We start from the raw sequence: 19,652 nt of genomic DNA, 5'->3' as shown, positions 1-19,652 counted from the left end.
AGACATCCAGGACTTTCCAACAATATATAATAGTTCATACTTTGCCCAAGTTTAGATGACACAAACTGGCATTTAACGCCAGCTTTCTGCCCTATTCTGGCGTTAAACGCCAGAAACAAGTTGCAAATCAGAGTTAAACGCCAGAAACAGGCTACAACCTGGTGTTTAACTCCAAAAAGAGTCTCTACACATGAAAGCTTAATGCTCAGCTCAAGCACACACCAAGTGGGCCCAGAAGTGGATTTTTACATTATTTACTTGTCTTATGTAACCCTAGCTACTAGTTTAGTATAAAAACTACTTTTAGTGATTTATTTTACATATTTTGATCATCCTTAATCAGGGATCAGTCTTTTTTCCCTATTTTCAAATTCATATGCCATTTGGGGAGGCTGACCATTCGGCCATGCCTAGACCTTGTTCTTATGTATTTTCAACGGTAGAGTTTCTACACACCATAGATTAAGGTATGGAGCTCTGCTGTTCCTCATGAATTAATGCAAAGTACTATTGTTTTTCTATTCAACTCAAGCCTAATTCTTCTCTAAGATATTCATTCGCACACAAGAACATGATGAATGTGATGATTATGTGACGCTCATCACCATTCTCACTTATGAACGCATGCCTGACAAACACGTCCGTTCTACATGAAAGCAAGCTTGAATGCATATCTCTTAGCCTCCTGATTTACGATCAGAGTCTTCGTGGTATAGGCTAGAATTATTGGCGGCCATTCTTGAGATCCAGAAAGTCTAAACCTTGTCTGTGGTATTCCGAGTAGGATATGGGAAGGGATGGCTGTGACGAGCTTCAAACTCGTGAGTGCTGGGCGTAGTGAGAGACGCAAAAGGATCACTGGATCCTATTCCAGCATGATCGAGAACCGACAGATGATTAGCCGTGCGGTGACAGCGCATTTGGACCATTTTCACTGAGAGGACGGGATGTAGCCATTGACAACGGTGATGCCCAACATACAGCTTGCCATGGAAAGGAGTATGAATGATTGGATGAAGACAGTAGGAAAGCAGAGGTTCAGAAGGAACAAAAGCATCTCCATACGCTTATCTGAAATTCTCACCAATGAATTGCATAGGTATCTCTATCCCATTTTATATTTTAATTATATTTTAACTATCAATTCACCATAACCATTTGAATCCGCCTGACTGAGATTTGCAAGATGACCATAGCTTGCTTCAAGCTGACAATCTCCGTGGAAACGACCCTTACTCACGTAAGGTTTATTACTTGGATGACCCAGTGCACTTGCTGGTTAGTTGTGCGAAGTTGTGAAAAAGAACTAAGATTATGAACGTGCGTATTAAGTTTTTGGCGCCATTACCAGGGAATGAAAAATCACGATTTTGTGCACCAAGTTTTTGGCGCTGTTGCCGGGGATTGTTCGAGTTTGGACAACTGACGATTCATCTTGTTGCTCAGATTAGGTAATTTTATTTTAATTTTAAGCTTCTTTTTTTTATTTTCGAAAAAAAAAACTTTAAAAAAAATTAAATTATTCTATGGCTTCAGAATTATTAAGAATGAATTCTAGAGTTTCATGATGATCTGTTGAAGTCTGGCTGGCTGTGAAGCCATGTCTAATCTTTTGGACTGAGGTTTCAACTCATCATCACAAGAGTTTTTTTTATTCTCATCAATTCAGCTGTTGTATGCCTGATTTGTATCTTAAAGCTTGGCTGGCCATTGGCCATGTCTAGTGTTTTGGACCGAAGCTTTCACTGAAAGCTTGGCTGGCTAGTAAGCCATGTCTAATTCCTGGACCGGAGCTTTAGACTAACATTGCATGATTCCTGGAATTCTCATTAGAAATTTTGAAATCCTTATTTTTCTTTTTAAATTAATTTTTGAAAAAAAATACAAAAAAATTATAATAAAATCATAAAAATAAAAAATTTGATGTTTCTTGTTTGAGTCTAGTATCAATTTCTAAGTTTGGTGTCAATTGCATCTTTTTAATCTTTAATTTTTCATTAAAATTTTCGAAAACTCATGCATTTGTTCTTCATGATCTTCAAATTGTTCTTGATGAATTTCTTTGTTTGATCTCTAAATTTTTCTTGTTTGGTGTCTTTTCTTGTTTTTCATATGCATTTTAGAATTATTAGTGTCTATAGAGTAAAATTTTTTAAGTTTGGTGTCTTGCATGTTTTCCTTTTCTTAAAAAAATTTTCAAAAATAAGTTCTTGGTGTTCATCTTGATCTTCAAAGTGTTCTTGGTGTTCATCTTAACATTCAAAGTGTTCTTGCATGCATTGTGTGTTTTGATTTATAATTTTCATGTTTTGAGTCTTTTTGTTGTTTTTCTCTTTTTTCATAAAAATTCAAAAATAAAAAAATATCTTTCCCTTATTCTTCTCATAAATTTCGAATATTTTGAATTGATTTAGTCAAAAAATTTTAAAATTTAGTTGTTTCTTATTAGTCAAGTCAAAATTTTCAATTTAAAAATCCTATCTTTTCAAAACTTTTTCAAAAAATCAAATCTTTTTCAATTTTCTTAATATTTTTGAAAATTTCAAAATGATTTTCAAAAATCTTTTTCTTATTTTTGTTTCATATTTTCGAATTCATTGCTAACTTTTAATATTTTGATTCAAAAATCTCAAGTTGTTACTTGCCTATTAAGAAAGGTTCATTCTTTAAATCTTAAAATCCTATCCTTTAGTTTCTTGTTTGTCAAGTAATCAACTTTGATTTTCAAAAATCAAATCTTTTTAATTACCTTTTTAAATATTTTTCAAATTAAATTTCAATCATATCTTTTTCAAAATTAATTTCAAAATTTTTCTAACTTCTCACCCTTTCAAATTTGATTTTCAAATCTTTTTCAATTAACCACTTAACTTTTTGTTTGATTTTAAAAGTTTACTATTTCAATCATATCTTTTTCAAAACTACCTAACTAATTTTCGAAAACTCCTATACACTTTTTCAAAATTCTTTTTTAATTAACTATTTATTTTAAATTTTAATTTGATTTAATTTTATTTTTCTTTTTAAATTTCGAATTATAACTAATAGTCAAAATAAAAACAAAAATATTTTTATTTCATTTTATTTAATTTTCGAATTCTTCCCCCTCTCATCTCTTTCTATTTATTTATTTATCTACTAACACTTCTCTTCTACTCATAATTCGAACTCCCTCTTCTCCCCTGTGTTCGAAAATTTTTTCTATTCTCTTCTTCTACTGACAAAAGGGAATCTCTACACTTGTGACATAGAGGATTCCATATATTCTTTTCTGTTCTCTTCTTTTTCATATGAGCAGGAACAAGGATAAGAACATTCTTGTTGAAACTGACCCTGAACCTGAAAGGACTCTGAAGAGGAAACTAAAAGAAGCTAAAGCACAACTCTCTGGAGAGGACCTGACAGAAATTTTCGAAAAAGAAAGAGACATGGCCGAACCTAATAACAATGGTGGAGATGCAAGGAAGATGCTTGGTTACTTTATTGCACCTTCTTCTAACTTCTATGGAAGAAGCATCTCACTTCCTGCAATTGGAGCAAACAATTTTGAGCTTAAACCTCAATTGATTTCTCTAATGCAACAGAATTGCAAGTTTCATGGACTTCCAATGGAAGATCCTCATCAGTTTTTAGCTGAACTAGTGGAATATCCGGGCTACGCCCGGACCAAATATTGATCTATTACAAAAATTTATTATTACTTGTATGTTGATACTAAGAATTATATTTTTTAATTTTTAAAAATTTTAAATATAATAATTATTTGTACAGTTTATAAGACTGTTTTAATTTCGCTTATATAGACTATAATAAATATTTTTATAGTTATTTATATAAAGTTTATGTAAAAACTAAAATTAAAAGGTATTTGTTTATAGTATATAAGATTTATTTGTACAATATATAAGATTGTTTTATTTCCGCTTTTATAGATTAAATAATTAAAAACTGAAATAAAAAATTTTTATATTTTAGTCACACAGACAAAATTAATGTAGTGGTACTTTTTTATATTAATAGACTCTATTGTATAGTTCGGGTTACTCGCGGTTGATGTGTTTAATATTTTTAAAGGTATTTATCTAAAGTTTATTTAAAAAAGAGATTCATATATTTTAATTGAAACGAATTGCACGATCATAATATAAAAAAAATTAAGTGATTAAACTTTTTTGATATATTGATATATGATTCGGTTAATAATTATTCAGATATTATTTTATTGTACTTTTGTTGTTTAACTTTAAACTAATAATACATGTCAGTAACTTCAAAGAATTAATTCCACTATCCTATAGATTATTGATCCGTAAGTTGTAACGGATATTAAAAAATTAGATCTTCCGTTCGCTAAATAATATTAATTTATAGTCATTTCCTCAGAAATATTTACTTGTTTCATACATCTACTTTTATTCTTGTGTTTTTTAATGTATGTGCAAAGGAGCTTATACATGTATAGCAGAGTTCTTTGCATTTTACACAGATAATATTACAAGCATTATCCAATACAATTCCTATCCCTCTTACAGAACATATCAAGATAAAGGCGAGAGTACAAAATATACTAAAGCAATACAGAGTTCTCAACAACAACTAAATAAACTCTTCGTAACTTCTGCGCCAATATCCTGAAAGGGGAAAAATGTAGGGGGGTGAGAACATCATCCTCGAAAGGGTTCTCAGTAGAGGGTTTTTAGGAATTACTGTAATAGGATACGTGAAGATAAACCGCACCAGTGATTAATAACTGTCTTATGCCTCTTTTCAAAAACAACAGTTTTCAATAAGGTAAAGTCGGAAATCTTTTCTGAAGGAGGAACCGTTCAATTCTCAAAAACACCAAAAGCCTTTCAAAAAGGTTTATCTATACTGAACCAAAATAGCCTTTCATATTTTTTCCAAATCAGAAACACAAAACCGTAATCAACCATCGGTCTATCTCAATCCAACCACGGCCCTAGGCCCAAACAATCCAACCATCAACCAAATCACCACAATCCAACAGAGTCCCAGATGTAAACACAGATAGGAAGTTCAAGCACAAACAAATAGTTATTACAAGTAGAACAGTTAACAGTTAATCACATAGGCAAACCAAGTATAATATGCACACCCAACCAATGTCACACAAATGCATATGATGCATGCCTGTCCCTAGTGGCTGATGATATCATCTGTCGGTTATAGAGCCAACCCGACAAGTCCTGGTAGCTAACCATTGGACTGTCCCTCTGTCGTGCATCCCCAACTCGAGTTATACTCATCATAAACTTGATCATAATCATGATCCATATCCATCACCCTCACTGGTGAATATTTATCCATCACCATCACTGGTGAATATTTATGGGGGCGAGCTCATCCGGGCCTTTCACAGTGCCCGGCCACACTTACGACATTGGGTTAACAGAGCTTCGAGTCTCAACCTGGAGCACAAGGTGGCTAGCCATTGCTACTACCCAGGGAAACCCTCATCTCCAATAGTGGAAGTGCAAAAATCACAACTTATCAATGTCTCAGCATAATTGCTTTCATTCTCAATCATGGATCAACATCCATCTCAGCCATCCGGCTCACGGTTCAATCCAGAACCAGCCAATATTCATATCATACACAGCCATTCCGGCTCACGGTTCAATCCAGAACCAATCAATATGTATAAACATACACAGCCATTCCGGCTCTCAACAAAACAACACTTCCACATTCAAAATCATCAAGTTCATGAAATCGGCATTTAAGCCATAAATTATTTTCTCAATTCATTTCGCTTTGAAATCAAGTTTCAACTCTTTTCAGCCTTGGCTTTAATGATCTCATTTCTCAAATCATCTCAGGCTCATAAGCCACTTTAACTCAAGGTAAATTCCCCTTTTAAAATAATGCCACTCTCGGCATCCTCTTTCCAAAACTTCCATCATCATGGCAAGTTAAAAGCCTCTTTGAGATATTCAAAAATCACCCATCCAACAATGGGATTTTATAACAAAAGTTTCTCGGCAGAGTCCCAAGTCTTTAGGGGAGAATAACATAGCTCATTTCGCCAAATTCATTTAAAATCATTAAAACATTGGCTTTCTGATTTGAGTAAGCAAATAGGATCTAATCCAAATCGAGTCATGTAATCATTTACTTCTTTCAAAGCCGTTTCCTTTACTTAGGCAAAACCAACTTCAACCCCCATGATAAATTCTAGAACGTTTCAACTGTTCAAAATTGTTTTAGTCTTGCAAGAATTCAGAATTCAAAGAGTACTTAAAACCTTTCTCAAAACATTTCAAAATGAAACTTGTCAATAGACATTCAGGTTCTTTCAAAGCCATTGAAACTTCTTTAATTGAAACCCCCAAGTCAAATTCAAAGGCATAAACCCCTTTTACATCCAAACAGCTTTAAAACACAAGTTTCATCTAAATAACATTCTCCTGAAAGAGATACAATGCCTTTCTTAAGAAGCAAGACTAAATCACAATTTCCTCTTTATTAATTCATTTCGAAAGCATGAATCATCCTTTTCTCGATAATTCAAATAAAATAGTAGAAGTCTTTAACTCATCATTTTTCAGACAACATTTCAATAAAGGCTCGGATTTTATAGAAATTTCGGCAGCACCTCCCCTAAAACTTGGACTTTTGCCACCCGGTTCGGGTCCCAACTAAACCGTTTCTCATTCCTTTTCAACAGCTCAAAACCAGAAATCAATTCAAAAGCAAGCTAAATCCAACAGTCGCCTCAATGGCATACCTCAAGGAAACCATTTCAAAAATCAACTCAATATCAACCGATTTAACTCATTTATAAAGCTTTAAAGAATCGGTTCAGCAATAAATCATTTATCAAAACCAGAGCAATTAAAGCAACCCAGGCTGAATTTCAAGAGCATTCTATCTTTCACATCATCAAAATAATTGACTCAATTCAAACCAATCCTCAACGGATTAAACTCATTTCAAATCTTTAAAGAATCAACTTCCAAAGATTACATTTCACAAACCACACAACAATTCAGCCAAACCAACATCCATAGTCATTCGAGTCAATCCAATAATACATAAGGCAGACACAATCACCAAATACACAATATCTCACATCAGTACCCATATGTAATAATTCCAATAATAAACTATAATTTTCGGAAAGCGCCCCTACCTCAAAACGCAAATTCCATAACCCAAGCGTCTCACAAAGTCCTTTACGCCTCAACCCGAACTGACGGCAACCAAGACCTCAGCTCCCAGCCACTTTCGCAATAACCTCAACAACTATAATCGTAACATACAACAACCAAAACTCAATCGTATAGCAATTGATGCCGCAAAACCTTAGTGTATGAAGCCAGAATAGTAACTAGAGAGCTTTCAAATCGAAACGCTTACCGAACCGAAGGAGGAACGGCTGAACCGACACCGCGGTGGTCTACAAACCGGCTCGGCGGTAGCCCGACAGCCACCTCAAGCGGTAGCTATGACCTGAACCATATACAGTGACAATGAGGTTCCCAGAAACTCAACGGAAAGGAGAACCAATGTAAAACCCTTACCGGTAGAATTTTCCGGCGACGGCAAAATCAGCCAGAAGCTCCGGCGGTGCTCCCGGAAGTCACATAACCACTCCCAGCGGTCAGAATCACAGAGACGCAGCTCCCTTTTTCCGGCAGTGTTTTTTGGTGACGGTAATGCCGTTTCCCGGCAGCTAGGCACGGTGGCGCGAGTCAACACGGAACCAGACAGAGCGGCGGCGCTCGTCGGCGGCAGCAGCATCCTCAGGCGGCACGGACGACGGCAGTGCTGGCTTCTGCAGCAGCCCCTCGCGAGCGCTCTCCCCTCTCTCTCCCATCGATGGTGACAACGGTGGCACTGGCAGCGAGGCGCGGCGGGGCACGCAAAGGGCTGAGCACGGCGGCAAGGCCCCCTCCGCTCTCTTCTTCCTCTCTCAGATCTCCCTTCTGGTCGCGACGCTGACCCCATGCCTCCCTCCTTCTTCGACTCGACCTGACGGCGGACTCCTAGGCGGCGGTAAGGACCTCGGAAGCGTGCGGTCTACCCAGCGATGGCAGTGAGATGTGACCGGTTGGATGACGGCGCGGCATGTTGGTGAACTGAACGGCGACACCGAGGCACTGCAGACAGCTCCCCTCCAGCTCAACGGCGACGAGACGCGCCTCCCTCTCTCTCCCTTCCATTGGCTCACGATTTCTTCCTTCTCCGTGGGTATGGGGGAAAACTATGAGTTCTGTGTGGTGAGGGGTGAAACGGCGCTGGAGTGAGGGATGAGTGGGTTAGGGTTTCTGAGTAAAATTTAGGGTTAGGGGCATTTTGGTAATTTCACTTAAAATAGGGATAATATAGTAATTGAAATCCAATTTAAATCCAACTCTATTTGTATATAGAAAAATACTATTTACTCATCACTTTTACAAATTATTTTCAACAAAATGCCCAAATTAAATAATTAGAAATAATATACTTAATTTCTTCATTTTTCCAAAATAGCAATATCAATATACTAATTGATTATTTAGTCCATATCATATAAAATCCTTATTATTTCATAACTATCAACTTTATAATTTAAATATAGAAAATAACCCAATAATTATAAAATTGGATAATAATCATAACTCGTCTCAAATCCAATAAATTAAAAATTGCCTTAATTATCCTTAATAAAATAATCTCTGAAATTAAGGCTATAAATACATGTATGATTTGAGACTTGATCATAATAAGACTTTTCAAAGATTTTTGGTCTTACATTCTACCCACCTTATAAAAATTTTTGCCCTCGAAAATTGATACAAAATGAAAGAAATTCCATAACAGTTCACCCTTGAACACATTTAAGGAAGAAGCAAAATTATCTCACAATATAGTCGTATATACAATTTTCAAATACTTTTAATCGTCATATGCATAAGGGTGTAAAGGTAGGAGTGTGATTGCAAAGCAAACATTACAAGGTAGGCTCGATACAAAAGATAACATGGGTCAATCATGTGATAGTAGGGCAAAGCATCAAAGGCTATAAAACAGGATGGAGTTAAAACGATGTGCTCAATATTCGCACACTAATCTCATATCAACCTCAAGGTTTCAACTTTCCAACTCCATCAAGCACTTTACAATCCCATACTCGATCACAAGCCTTACAACCGCAAACCCGTTCGCAAGGAACAAAACGCCCACAACTCATAACGTTGCACACCTACCGCTTCAACTTCCGTATACACACATCACGTCTTAAAGAACTAACGCATCGCGTTACTATGTCTACAAGTCGCACGTGATATCAAAACAATTCTCGAGTCTACTCAGAAGGATACCGGATTTAGAACGGAGAGACAATTGTCAAGGGTAATACTCATAGATTTAAGGGAACGTATCCAATTCCAGAATAACAAGGATGTTCAAGCAATGAAGTTTGCTAGACACAATTCAATTATCAACTTCAAAGATAACCCTTAGATCAAAGAAGCTCAATAGGATCAATAAGAAGAAAACCAGCGCATCAGTTTGAAACAAACTCAAGCTGAGTCGAGAAAGCATGAGGTTTATAGAAGAGAATATTTCAAACCCAAGACAAAACTCACATAACTTAAGAGCATGATTAAAAAAAATACTTCCAAATACATTGTTCATAAAAGAATTGAAAACTTGCGGAAAAAACCACTTCGCAGTCTGAAATAGAAGGTTAGGTAACAATATCCTTCAAGAGAGTAACAAAAGCATAATCGTGTCTTTGCTTTAATGCAAATTCACGTTGAAGTAGACTTTGTAGAGTTCTAAAACAAAATGCACACAAATTTGACTAATAGCTAAAATATTTCCTCAAACATTTTAGAAAGATAGTTAGGTGCACAACCTAACCAAAAGCAATCATAAAACTCGGAAGAGAAGTCAAATGCTTGTTCAAAAATTCCCAAAGTTCATATTCAAACAAGCGTGTATAACATTCATAGCAAGGGTGAAAGAGGAAGTCAAACTCTTTTTAGAAAAGAAATTCCGAGATAAAAATTTGCTTACAATTTGGTAAAGGAAATAAGTGGTGCATTAGAACAAACCAGTTTCCACTAAACAAGGAAGCTTTCCAAAACCTCATTTAAAATGGCGCATGCCAACTTTAAATTAATTTTGTCAAAATTGGACAATGGTTTCAATCTCAATCAAGCAACAAAATAAATTCCGTTTAATATTTCTTCAAAGAGAATTCAAAATTCCTTTAAAAAGGTTCAAAACAAGACTCCAAAAGTGTTCTTGAAATCACCATTTTAGAAGAACATTCAAGAAGTTTAAGATGTACTAAAAATGAGTCAAGCCTTGCAAGAAAGGATCTTAAATAGTTCAAACAAGATCCACTAGGTATGAGACATCAAATAAGCTTTCAATTGATCCAAAAGAATACAAAAGTCATAGAAAAAGACAACTCAATCATTTGTAATTTCTCAATGATAAATCTTTGACTAAAAACTCTTGTAGAAATAATGGGAGGATAAACGATGCACTAACTTGAAACGAATCAAACTGATTCATATAAGAATGAGATTCACCAGAGAAGAAAAACCAAGATCAATGGTAAAGTTCACTAAATGTAAAAGATTAGTTAAAAATAAAGTCAAGTATGACATTCATAGAAATAAAAGCTTAAGAAGGAACGAGTCCGTTCATAAGAAAAGCTATGAGTCCGACATTTTCAAAAGAAACAACAATGGCATAAACCATGTAATGTGCTAAACCAAACTCAATTCAAAATAAGTTAAGTAAAGCTTATCAAACGAAACTCAACCAAGACAAAATTAGTAAATCCCTTCTTTTCAAAATTTTGAAAAATATCAAAATACATGATCAAATGAAGATGTGCATTGGGGCTATAGTAGAATTACTAGAAAGTCAAATTGTAATTCAAAGTAAATGCAGTTCCATAAACCAGTAAAAGTACAGGCGGGGTATTGGAAAGAAATAGTTGTCAAACTGTATAAATAATTTCAAAGTCTCATATATAGAAAAGTATATATCTAATCAACAGTAATTTATAAAATCTCAAAATTGGTTGTGATCACTGTCCAGTAAGAGAAAAACTGAATCAACAATTTCTCAAAGAATGGAATCAGAACCCGGAGTTAAAAGTCACAGCACATTAAGACAAGTCCAAGGCTATATCAAAGAATACTTAAATAAAGAAGAACTCAAACAGAGGAAGATAGATGCAACAAGGATCTTAAACCAGCATATACACTTAAGGTCAAACAAGAATGCATATCGATAGAGGAATGGAGTTGAAAAATCAAACTACTTTTCAAAAGGACTAGCAAGCGAGAACTTCAAGTTAGGATACCAAAGAACAGGTCAACTCGAACAGAATTCAAGAAACAACTGAATAGCCTCGAGAAATAGTTTCCAACGTTCCCAAAACCCGCAATTCGCTTTACTCAAAACTCGTATATCATCTATGATAACCTATCAGTGCTCTCATATACATAATTCACTAGTATTAAGCCGGCCAAACTTAATATCAGGAATTATGCAATGCAAGACTAACAGCGTTAATCAATAGACCGTCATGTGCATAAAGCTCTAATTCTCGTCATTCGACAAGACCTAATACATGATAAACGCTCAGAGTATGCAACTGAAGCATAGTCAGTCCATTCCTCAGGCTCTACAGGAAGAACTGCTCTGATACCATAATGTAACACCCTAACTACCAAAGTTCACACTTCCGGCTGCGCGACTCTGATAGCTCGGACATTACGACGACTTTTATACTATTTAATACTAAAATATGAGCCTGTTTAAATATTTAAACCGCAATACCGATCCAAAAATACTTTCATCCAATATCATACATCCATAAATACCATACAACTTACAAAAACTCATAAAGAGTACATACATATATACACTTATATACATAGATAATATTACAAGCATTATCCAATACAATTCCTATCCCTCTTACAGAACATATCAAGATAAAGGCGAGGGTACAAAATATACTAAAGCAATACAGAGTTCTCAACAACAACTAAATAAACTCTTCGTAACTTCTGCGCCAATATCCTGAAAGGGGAAAAATGTAGGGGGGTGAGAACATCATCCTCGAAAGGGTTCTCAGTAGAGGGTTTTTAGGAATTACTGTAATAGGATACGTGAAGATAAACCGCACCAGTGATTAATAACTGTCTTATGCCTCTTTTCAAAAACAACAGTTTTCAATAAGGTAAAGTCGGAAATCTTTTCTGAAGGAGGAACCGTTCAATTCTCAAAAACACCAAAAGCCTTTCAAAAAGGTTTATCTATACTGAACCAAAATAGCCTTTCATATTTTTTCCAAATCAGAAACACAAAACCGAAATCAACCATCGGTCCATCTCAATCCAACCACGGCCCTAGGCCCAAACAATCCAACCATCAACCAAATCACCACAATCCAACAGAGTCCCAGATGCAAACACAGATAGGAAGTTCAAGCACAAACAAATAGTTATTACAAGTAGAACAGTTAACAATTAATCACATAGGCAAACCAAGTATAATATGCACACCCAACCAATGTCACACAAATGCATATGATGCATGCCTGTCCCTAGTGGCTGATGATATCATCTGTCGGTTATAGAGCCAACCCGACAAGTCCTGGTAGCTAACCATTGGACTGTCCCTCTGTCGTGCATCCCCAACTCGAGTTATACTCATCATAAACTTGATCATAATCATGATCCATATCCATCACCCTCACTGGTGAATATTTATCCATCACCATCACTGGTGAATATTTATGGGGGCGAGCTCATCCGGGCCTTTCACAGTGCCCGGCCACACTTACGACATTGGGTTAACAGAGCTTCGAGTCTCAACCTGGAGCACAAGGTGGCTAGCCATTGCTACTACCCAGGGAAACCCTCATCTCCAATAGTGGAAGTGCAAAAATCACAACTTATCAATGTCTCAGCATAATTGCTTTCATTCTCAATCATGGATCAACATCCATCTCAGCCATCCGGCTCACGGTTCAATCCAGAACCAGCCAATATTCATATCATACACAGCCATTCCGGCTCACGGTTCAATCCAGAACCAATCAATATGTATAAACATACACAGCCATTCCGGCTCTCAACAAAACAACACTTCCACATTCAAAATCATCAAGTTCATGAAATCGGCATTTAAGCCATAAATTATTTTCTCAATTCATTTCGCTTTGAAATCAAGTTTCAACTCTTTTCAGCCTTGGCTTTAATGATCTCATATCTCAAATCATCTCAGGCTCATAAGCCACTTTAACTCAAGGTAAATTCCCCTTTTAAAATAATGCCACTCTCGGCATCCTCTTTCCAAAACTTCCATCATCATGGCAAGTTAAAAGCCTCTTTGAGATATTCAAAAATCACCCATCCAACAATGGGATTTTATAACAAAAGTTTCTCGGCAGAGTCCCAAGTCTTTAGGGGAGAATAACATAGCTCATTTCGCCAAATTCATTTAAAATCATTAAAACATTGGCTTTCTGATTTGAGTAAGCAAATAGGATCTAATCCAAACCGAGTCATGTAATCATTTACTTCTTTCAAAGCCGTTTCCTTTACTTAGGCAAAACCAACTTCAACCCCCATGATAAATTCTAGAACGTTTCAACTATTCAAAATTGTTTTAGTCTTGCAAGAATTCAGAATTCAAAGAGTACTTAAAACCTTTCTCAAAACATTTCAAAATGAAACTTGTCAATAGACATTCAGGTTCTTTCAAAGCCATTGAAACTTCTTTAATTGAAACCCCCAAGTCAAATTCGAAGGCATAAACCCCTTTTACATCCAAACAGCTTTAAAACACAAGTTTCATCTAAATAACATTCTCCTGAAAGAGATACAATGCCTTTCTTAAGAAGCAAGACTAAATCACAATTTCCTCTTTATTAATTCATTTCGAAAGCATGAATCATCCTTTTCTCGATAATTCAAATAAAATAGTAGAAGTCTTTAACTCATCATTTTTCAGACAACATTTCAATAAAGGCTCGGATTTTATAGAAATTTCGGCAGCACCTCCCCTAAAACTTGGACTTTTGCCACCCGGTTCGGGTTCCAACTAAACCGTTTCTCATTCCTTTTCAACAGCTCAAAACCAGAAATCAATTCAAAAGCAAGCTAAATCCAACAGTCGCCTCAATGGCATACCTCAAGGAAACCATTTCAAAAATCAACTCAATATCAACCGATTCAACTCATTTATAAAGCTTTAAAGAATCGGTTCAGCAATAAATCATTTATCAAAACCAGAGCAATTAAAGCAACCCAGGCTGAATTTCAAGAGCATTCTATCTTTCACATCATCAAAATAATTGACTCAATTCAATCCAATCCTCAACGGATTAAACTCATTTCAAATCTTTAAAGAATCAACTTCCAAAGATTACATTTCACAAACCACACAACAATTCAGCCAAACCAACATCCATAGTCATTCGAGTCAATCCAATAATACATAAGGCAGACACAATCACCAAATACACAATATCTCACATGAGTACCCATATGTAATAATTCCAATAATAAACTATAATTTTCGGAAAGCGCCCCTACTTCAAAACGCAAATTCAATAACCCAAGCGTCTCACAAAGTCCTTTACGCCTCAACCCGAACTGACGGCAACCAAGACCTCAGCTCCCAGCCACTTTCGCAATAACCTCAACAACTCTAATCGTAACATACAACAACCAAAACTCAATCGTATAGCAATTGATGCCGCAAAACCTTAGTGTATGAAGCCAGAATAGTAACTAGAGAGCTTTCAAATCGAAACGCTTACCGAACCGAAGGAGGAACGGCTGAACCGACACCGCGGTGGTCTACAAACCGGCTTGGCGGCAGCCCGACAGCCACCTCAAGCGGCAGCTATGACCTGAACCATATACAGTGACAATGAGGTTCCCAGAAACTCAACGGAAAGGAGAACCAATGTAAAACCCTTACCGGTAGAATTTTCCGGCGACGGCAAAAGCAGCCAGAAGCTCTGGTGGTGCTCCCGGAAGTCACATAACCACTCCCAGCGGTCAGAATCACAGAGACGCAGCTCCCTTTTTCCGGCAGTGTTTTTCGGCGACGGTAATGCCGTTTCCCGGCAGCTAGGCACGGTGGCGCGAGTCAACACGGAACCAGACAGAGCGGCGGCGCTCGTCGGCGGCAGCAGCATCCTCAGGCGGTGCGAACGACGGCAGTGCTGGCTTCTGCAGCAGCCCCTCGCGAGCACTCTCCTCTCTCTCTCCCATCGATGGTGGCAACGGTGGCACTGGCGGCGAGGCGCGGCGGGGCACGCAAAGGGTTGAGCACGGCGGCAAGGCCCCCTCCGCTCTCTTCTTCCTCTCTCAGATCTCCCTTCTGGTCGCGACGCTGACCCCATGCCTCCCTCCTTCTTCGACTCGACCTGACGGCGGACTCCTAGGCGGCGGCAAGGACCTCGGAAGCGTGCGGTCTACCCAGCGATGGCAGTGAGATGTGACCGGTTGGATGACGGCGCGGCATGGTGGTGAACTGAACGGCGACACCGAGGCACTGCAGACAGCTCCCCTCCAGCTCAACGGCGACGAGACGCGCCTCCATCTCTCTCCCTTCCACTGGCTCACGGTTTCTTCCTTCTCCGTGGGTATGGGGGAAAACTATGAGTTCTGTGTGGTGAGGGGTGAAACGGCGCTGGAGTGAGGGATGAGTGGGTTAGGGTTTCTGAGTAAAATTTAGGGTTAGGGGCATTTTGGTAATTTCACTTAAAATAGGGATAATATAGTAATTGAAATCCAATTTAAATCCAACTCTATTTGTATATAGAAAAATACTATTTACTCATCACTTTTACAAATTATTTTCAACAAAATGCCCAAATTAAATAATTAGAAATAATATACTTAATTTCTTCATTTTTCCAAAATAGCAATATCAATATACTAATTGATTATTTAGTCCATATCATATAAAATCCTTATTATTTCATAACTATCAACTTTATAATTTAAATATAGAAAATAACCCAATAATTATAAAATTGGATAATAATCATAACTCGTCTCAAATCTAATAAATTAAAAATTGCCTTAATTATCCTTAATAAAATAATCTCTGAAATTAAGGCTATAAATACATGTATGATTTGAGACTTGATCATAATAAGACTTTTTAAAGATTTTGGGTCTTACATATACGAATATTGTATTATAATTTTTAAGTATAATTTGAATAACAGATGTTATCATTTTGAGTCATAAATAAATATTTTTAAGCATATATTTATTTTTCAAAAAATTAATACTATCATGTACTTTAACAAATTGTGTATTATTTTAAAGAAGGTTAAATTTGTCATAAAATATAATTTCATTAGCACTATTTAATAAGCGCATTAGAAATACTTTTACAATTTGTACCTTATTAAAAAATTATCTACATAAAAAAGCATTTGATTAAATGTTGTTTAGACTAAGAAACCATTTATAAAATCATGTGAATACTAAATTAGATTAATTGGTTTTTTAAATGAATTAGACACCATCACGATTCCATTAAAAATGAATATAAAAAATCAAAATCTTATAGTATTTATTTAAATACGTTAAATAGTAAAAAAAAAAAAGTTACCTGATCAGATGGTTCCACATTAAGAATAGTTTTATTTCCCAATACGATGAGGTCATATATATGTTTTTATCAAATCATTATGATTTACATGTATAGATCATTATTTATATTTAACAAAATGATAATCAAATATTGGGAAAGAATTGATTAAACCATTCGAAATATAACGTAGGATAATTTAAACTTGGTTAAGTATTACATTAGATAGAAATAAGAAGTCGTTAAAAATGATTTATATTAAAAATAATATAACCGATATCTATCCTATAATTATGTGGTCTCATTAAATAGTTGCCCACTTCACAGAGTAAGTTGTTTGAATTTTTATCTATTCATTAAATTTGAATTTATTGCAACCCGCCCGCCCCCACCAACTACAACAGTCTTCTTCTCCAAATATTTCACACAGATGGATCAATCTAATAATCCAAATAAAACCATGGGCATCACAAAAACAAAGCAATGGAAAAAGGGTACCGGCACCGCCTGCTTCTGGCTTCCTGGTTCAATTTGTCTGCCGTTGTAGCTTAACTCACTTTTGCTTCACAAAGTCAATATCGGGGGCACAGAGTTTTTTGGATCTAGTTAATCTATAGATGACGATTTCTATGACTTACCAGAATATGATTGAATCCTTCCGTCGAATCCACTACTGATCCAGTCTTCATGAAACGTCTAGATCGAAATCAGGTACTGTCTTCAATTATAAGCATGTTAAATATTAGAGATATAATGTTCGATTGATTAACTGCTGATTTTAAATCCACTGCAACTGAATACATTTATGTCGAAGTCCTTTGAATGAGTAGCTTTGTCCTGTTCGATTGCAGCTTCCTCCAAACAATGGGATGATGCCGGTTGTTTTGGTTCTTCAATCGTTAGAAGGTGAGTTTCCAGATTTCATCTTATGAATGCTGAGCTGCTAGTGGTTAGTTACATGCATCAGAGTACTTTCATGAAGTTTTCATAGATTATCAATTTTTGTTGCGAGTTCCTCTTTGGCTTTCTTAGTTTCGAGTTCACATTGGATGAATTTACTGAAAGATAAGATACTGTTTGAATTTAGAAGGTGAGCATTTTATATCTCATGTTATGTCAGTCTTTCTGGGTTTAATTAGCGTATTCTCTTTTTGAATTCAGCTCAGAATTCAGAAGTCTTTTAGTGTAGCTGAATTTAAGCTTAATGTGCAAAACGCTTCATCAATCTCGCAAAACCTGGATGATTATTTTTTTTTAATTCATTTTGGGAGCTTAATATATTCATATGTAAGGGGGTTCTCTGTACAATTCCCTTGGTTTCTTATATAGACAGGCTGGAATATCTAAGCTTTGGTAGCTGCCAGTTGTTTTTTATTCTCATATGAATAGGAATTTTCTAATTTCTATGGATGGTTTTTGGTTCAATTTCCAACTCTTTCGATTTTTGAATCAGTGCAAATGAATGGTCCAATCGGATTAGGTCGTTGGTAGGTTAGTAACGAGTTTTTTTCTTTAATCTAATTTCATCTATTTTCAAGTGGTGTTTAATTGAAGATGTAACTATTTCTAGCTTAATTTTTGTACCATTCCCTTTGAATTTAGCAATTAGAGTCTTAGGTAGAACAGTTCAACGCTGGTGTGCATTTTAGTAAGCCTAAATTATTTTCCAGGCATCTCAACTTTGGATTTATTGATGTTTTCATTGTGGTAACTGATGATCTTGGTATCAACTATGTGTACTACCTATAAAAGCCAACTCTAACGAATTTTTCAAATTTCTCTTGTACACTTTACTGCTAAAGAACCAAATAAACAATTCTCAAAAGGACTGAAAATATTAGACTTTTGATTGATTCAACAGTGCTGTGATTTATATTAGGTTTACTTAACCATTTCTTCTGTGAAATATATATGGAGCCTGGTATGAATTAGTAAATAGTAATTCTAATTTTGTTTTTTTGGTAATCGATTTGTGACCATTTTAGTACAGCAAACAATGAATAAGGATTTGTCCCTCGTTTATTCATGCCTACCTTTTTTGTTTTTAAAGATTTTTATAAACCTAGACTTAGCTGGTATTGTTAGAATAATTCATGTTCACATATCTTGTTTGTGTATCACCCACTTAGTTATCTATCCTAATTTTTAATTATATTACTCTGGTAAAGGGGTATTGGGTTCATGCTCATGGATTCTGATCCACTATGTCTCAAAAATTCTATATCACTTCATTATGCATAAAATAAGTATATATAGTATTAATGACATCGCTAAATAAATTTAAGAAAGCCGTTTGTTTTGGTTCTTCAATCGTCAGAAGGTGAGTTTCCAGATTTCTTCTTATGAATGCTGAGCTGCTAGTGGTCAGTTACATGCATCAGAGTATTTTCATGAAGTTTTCATGAAATTTTCATAGATTATCAATTTTTGTTGCGAGTTCCTCGTTGGCTTTCTTAGTTTCGAGTTCACCTTGGATGAATTTACTGAAAGATAAGATACTGTTTGAATTTAGAAGGTGAGCATTTTATATCTCATGTTATGCCAATCTTTTTGGGTTTAATTAGCGTATTCTCTTTTTGAATTCAGCTCAGAATTCAGAAGTCTTTCGGTGTAGAGGAATTTCAGCTTAATGTGCAAAACACTTCATCAATCTCGCAAAACCTGGATTATTGTTTTCTTTTTAATTCTTTTTGGGAGCTTAATCTATTCATATGCAATGGGGTTTCTTGTACAACTCCCTTGGTTTCTTACATAGACAGGCTGGAATATCTAAACTTTGGTAGCTGGCAGTTGTTTTTTATTCTCATATGAATAGGAATTTTCTAATTTCTATGGATGGTTTTTGGTTCAATTTCCAACTATTTTGATTTTTGAATCAGTGCAAATGAATGGTCCAATTGGATTAGGTCGTTGGTAGGTTAGTAAGGGGTTTTTTTCTTTAATCTAATTTCATCTATTTTCAGGTGGTGTTTAATTGAAGATGTAACTCTTTCTAGCTTAATTTTTGTACCATTCCCTTTGAATTTAGCAATTAGAGTCTTAGGTAG

Source organism: Arachis ipaensis, chromosome B5 (assembly GCF_059453495.1).
Source record: "Arachis ipaensis isolate K30076 ecotype BB chromosome B5, ASM5945349v1, whole genome shotgun sequence".
In the NCBI taxonomy this organism is placed as follows: domain Eukaryota; kingdom Viridiplantae; phylum Streptophyta; class Magnoliopsida; order Fabales; family Fabaceae; genus Arachis; species Arachis ipaensis.
The sequence above is the reverse complement of the archived record's forward strand: the minus strand, read 5'-3'. Positions refer to the sequence as shown.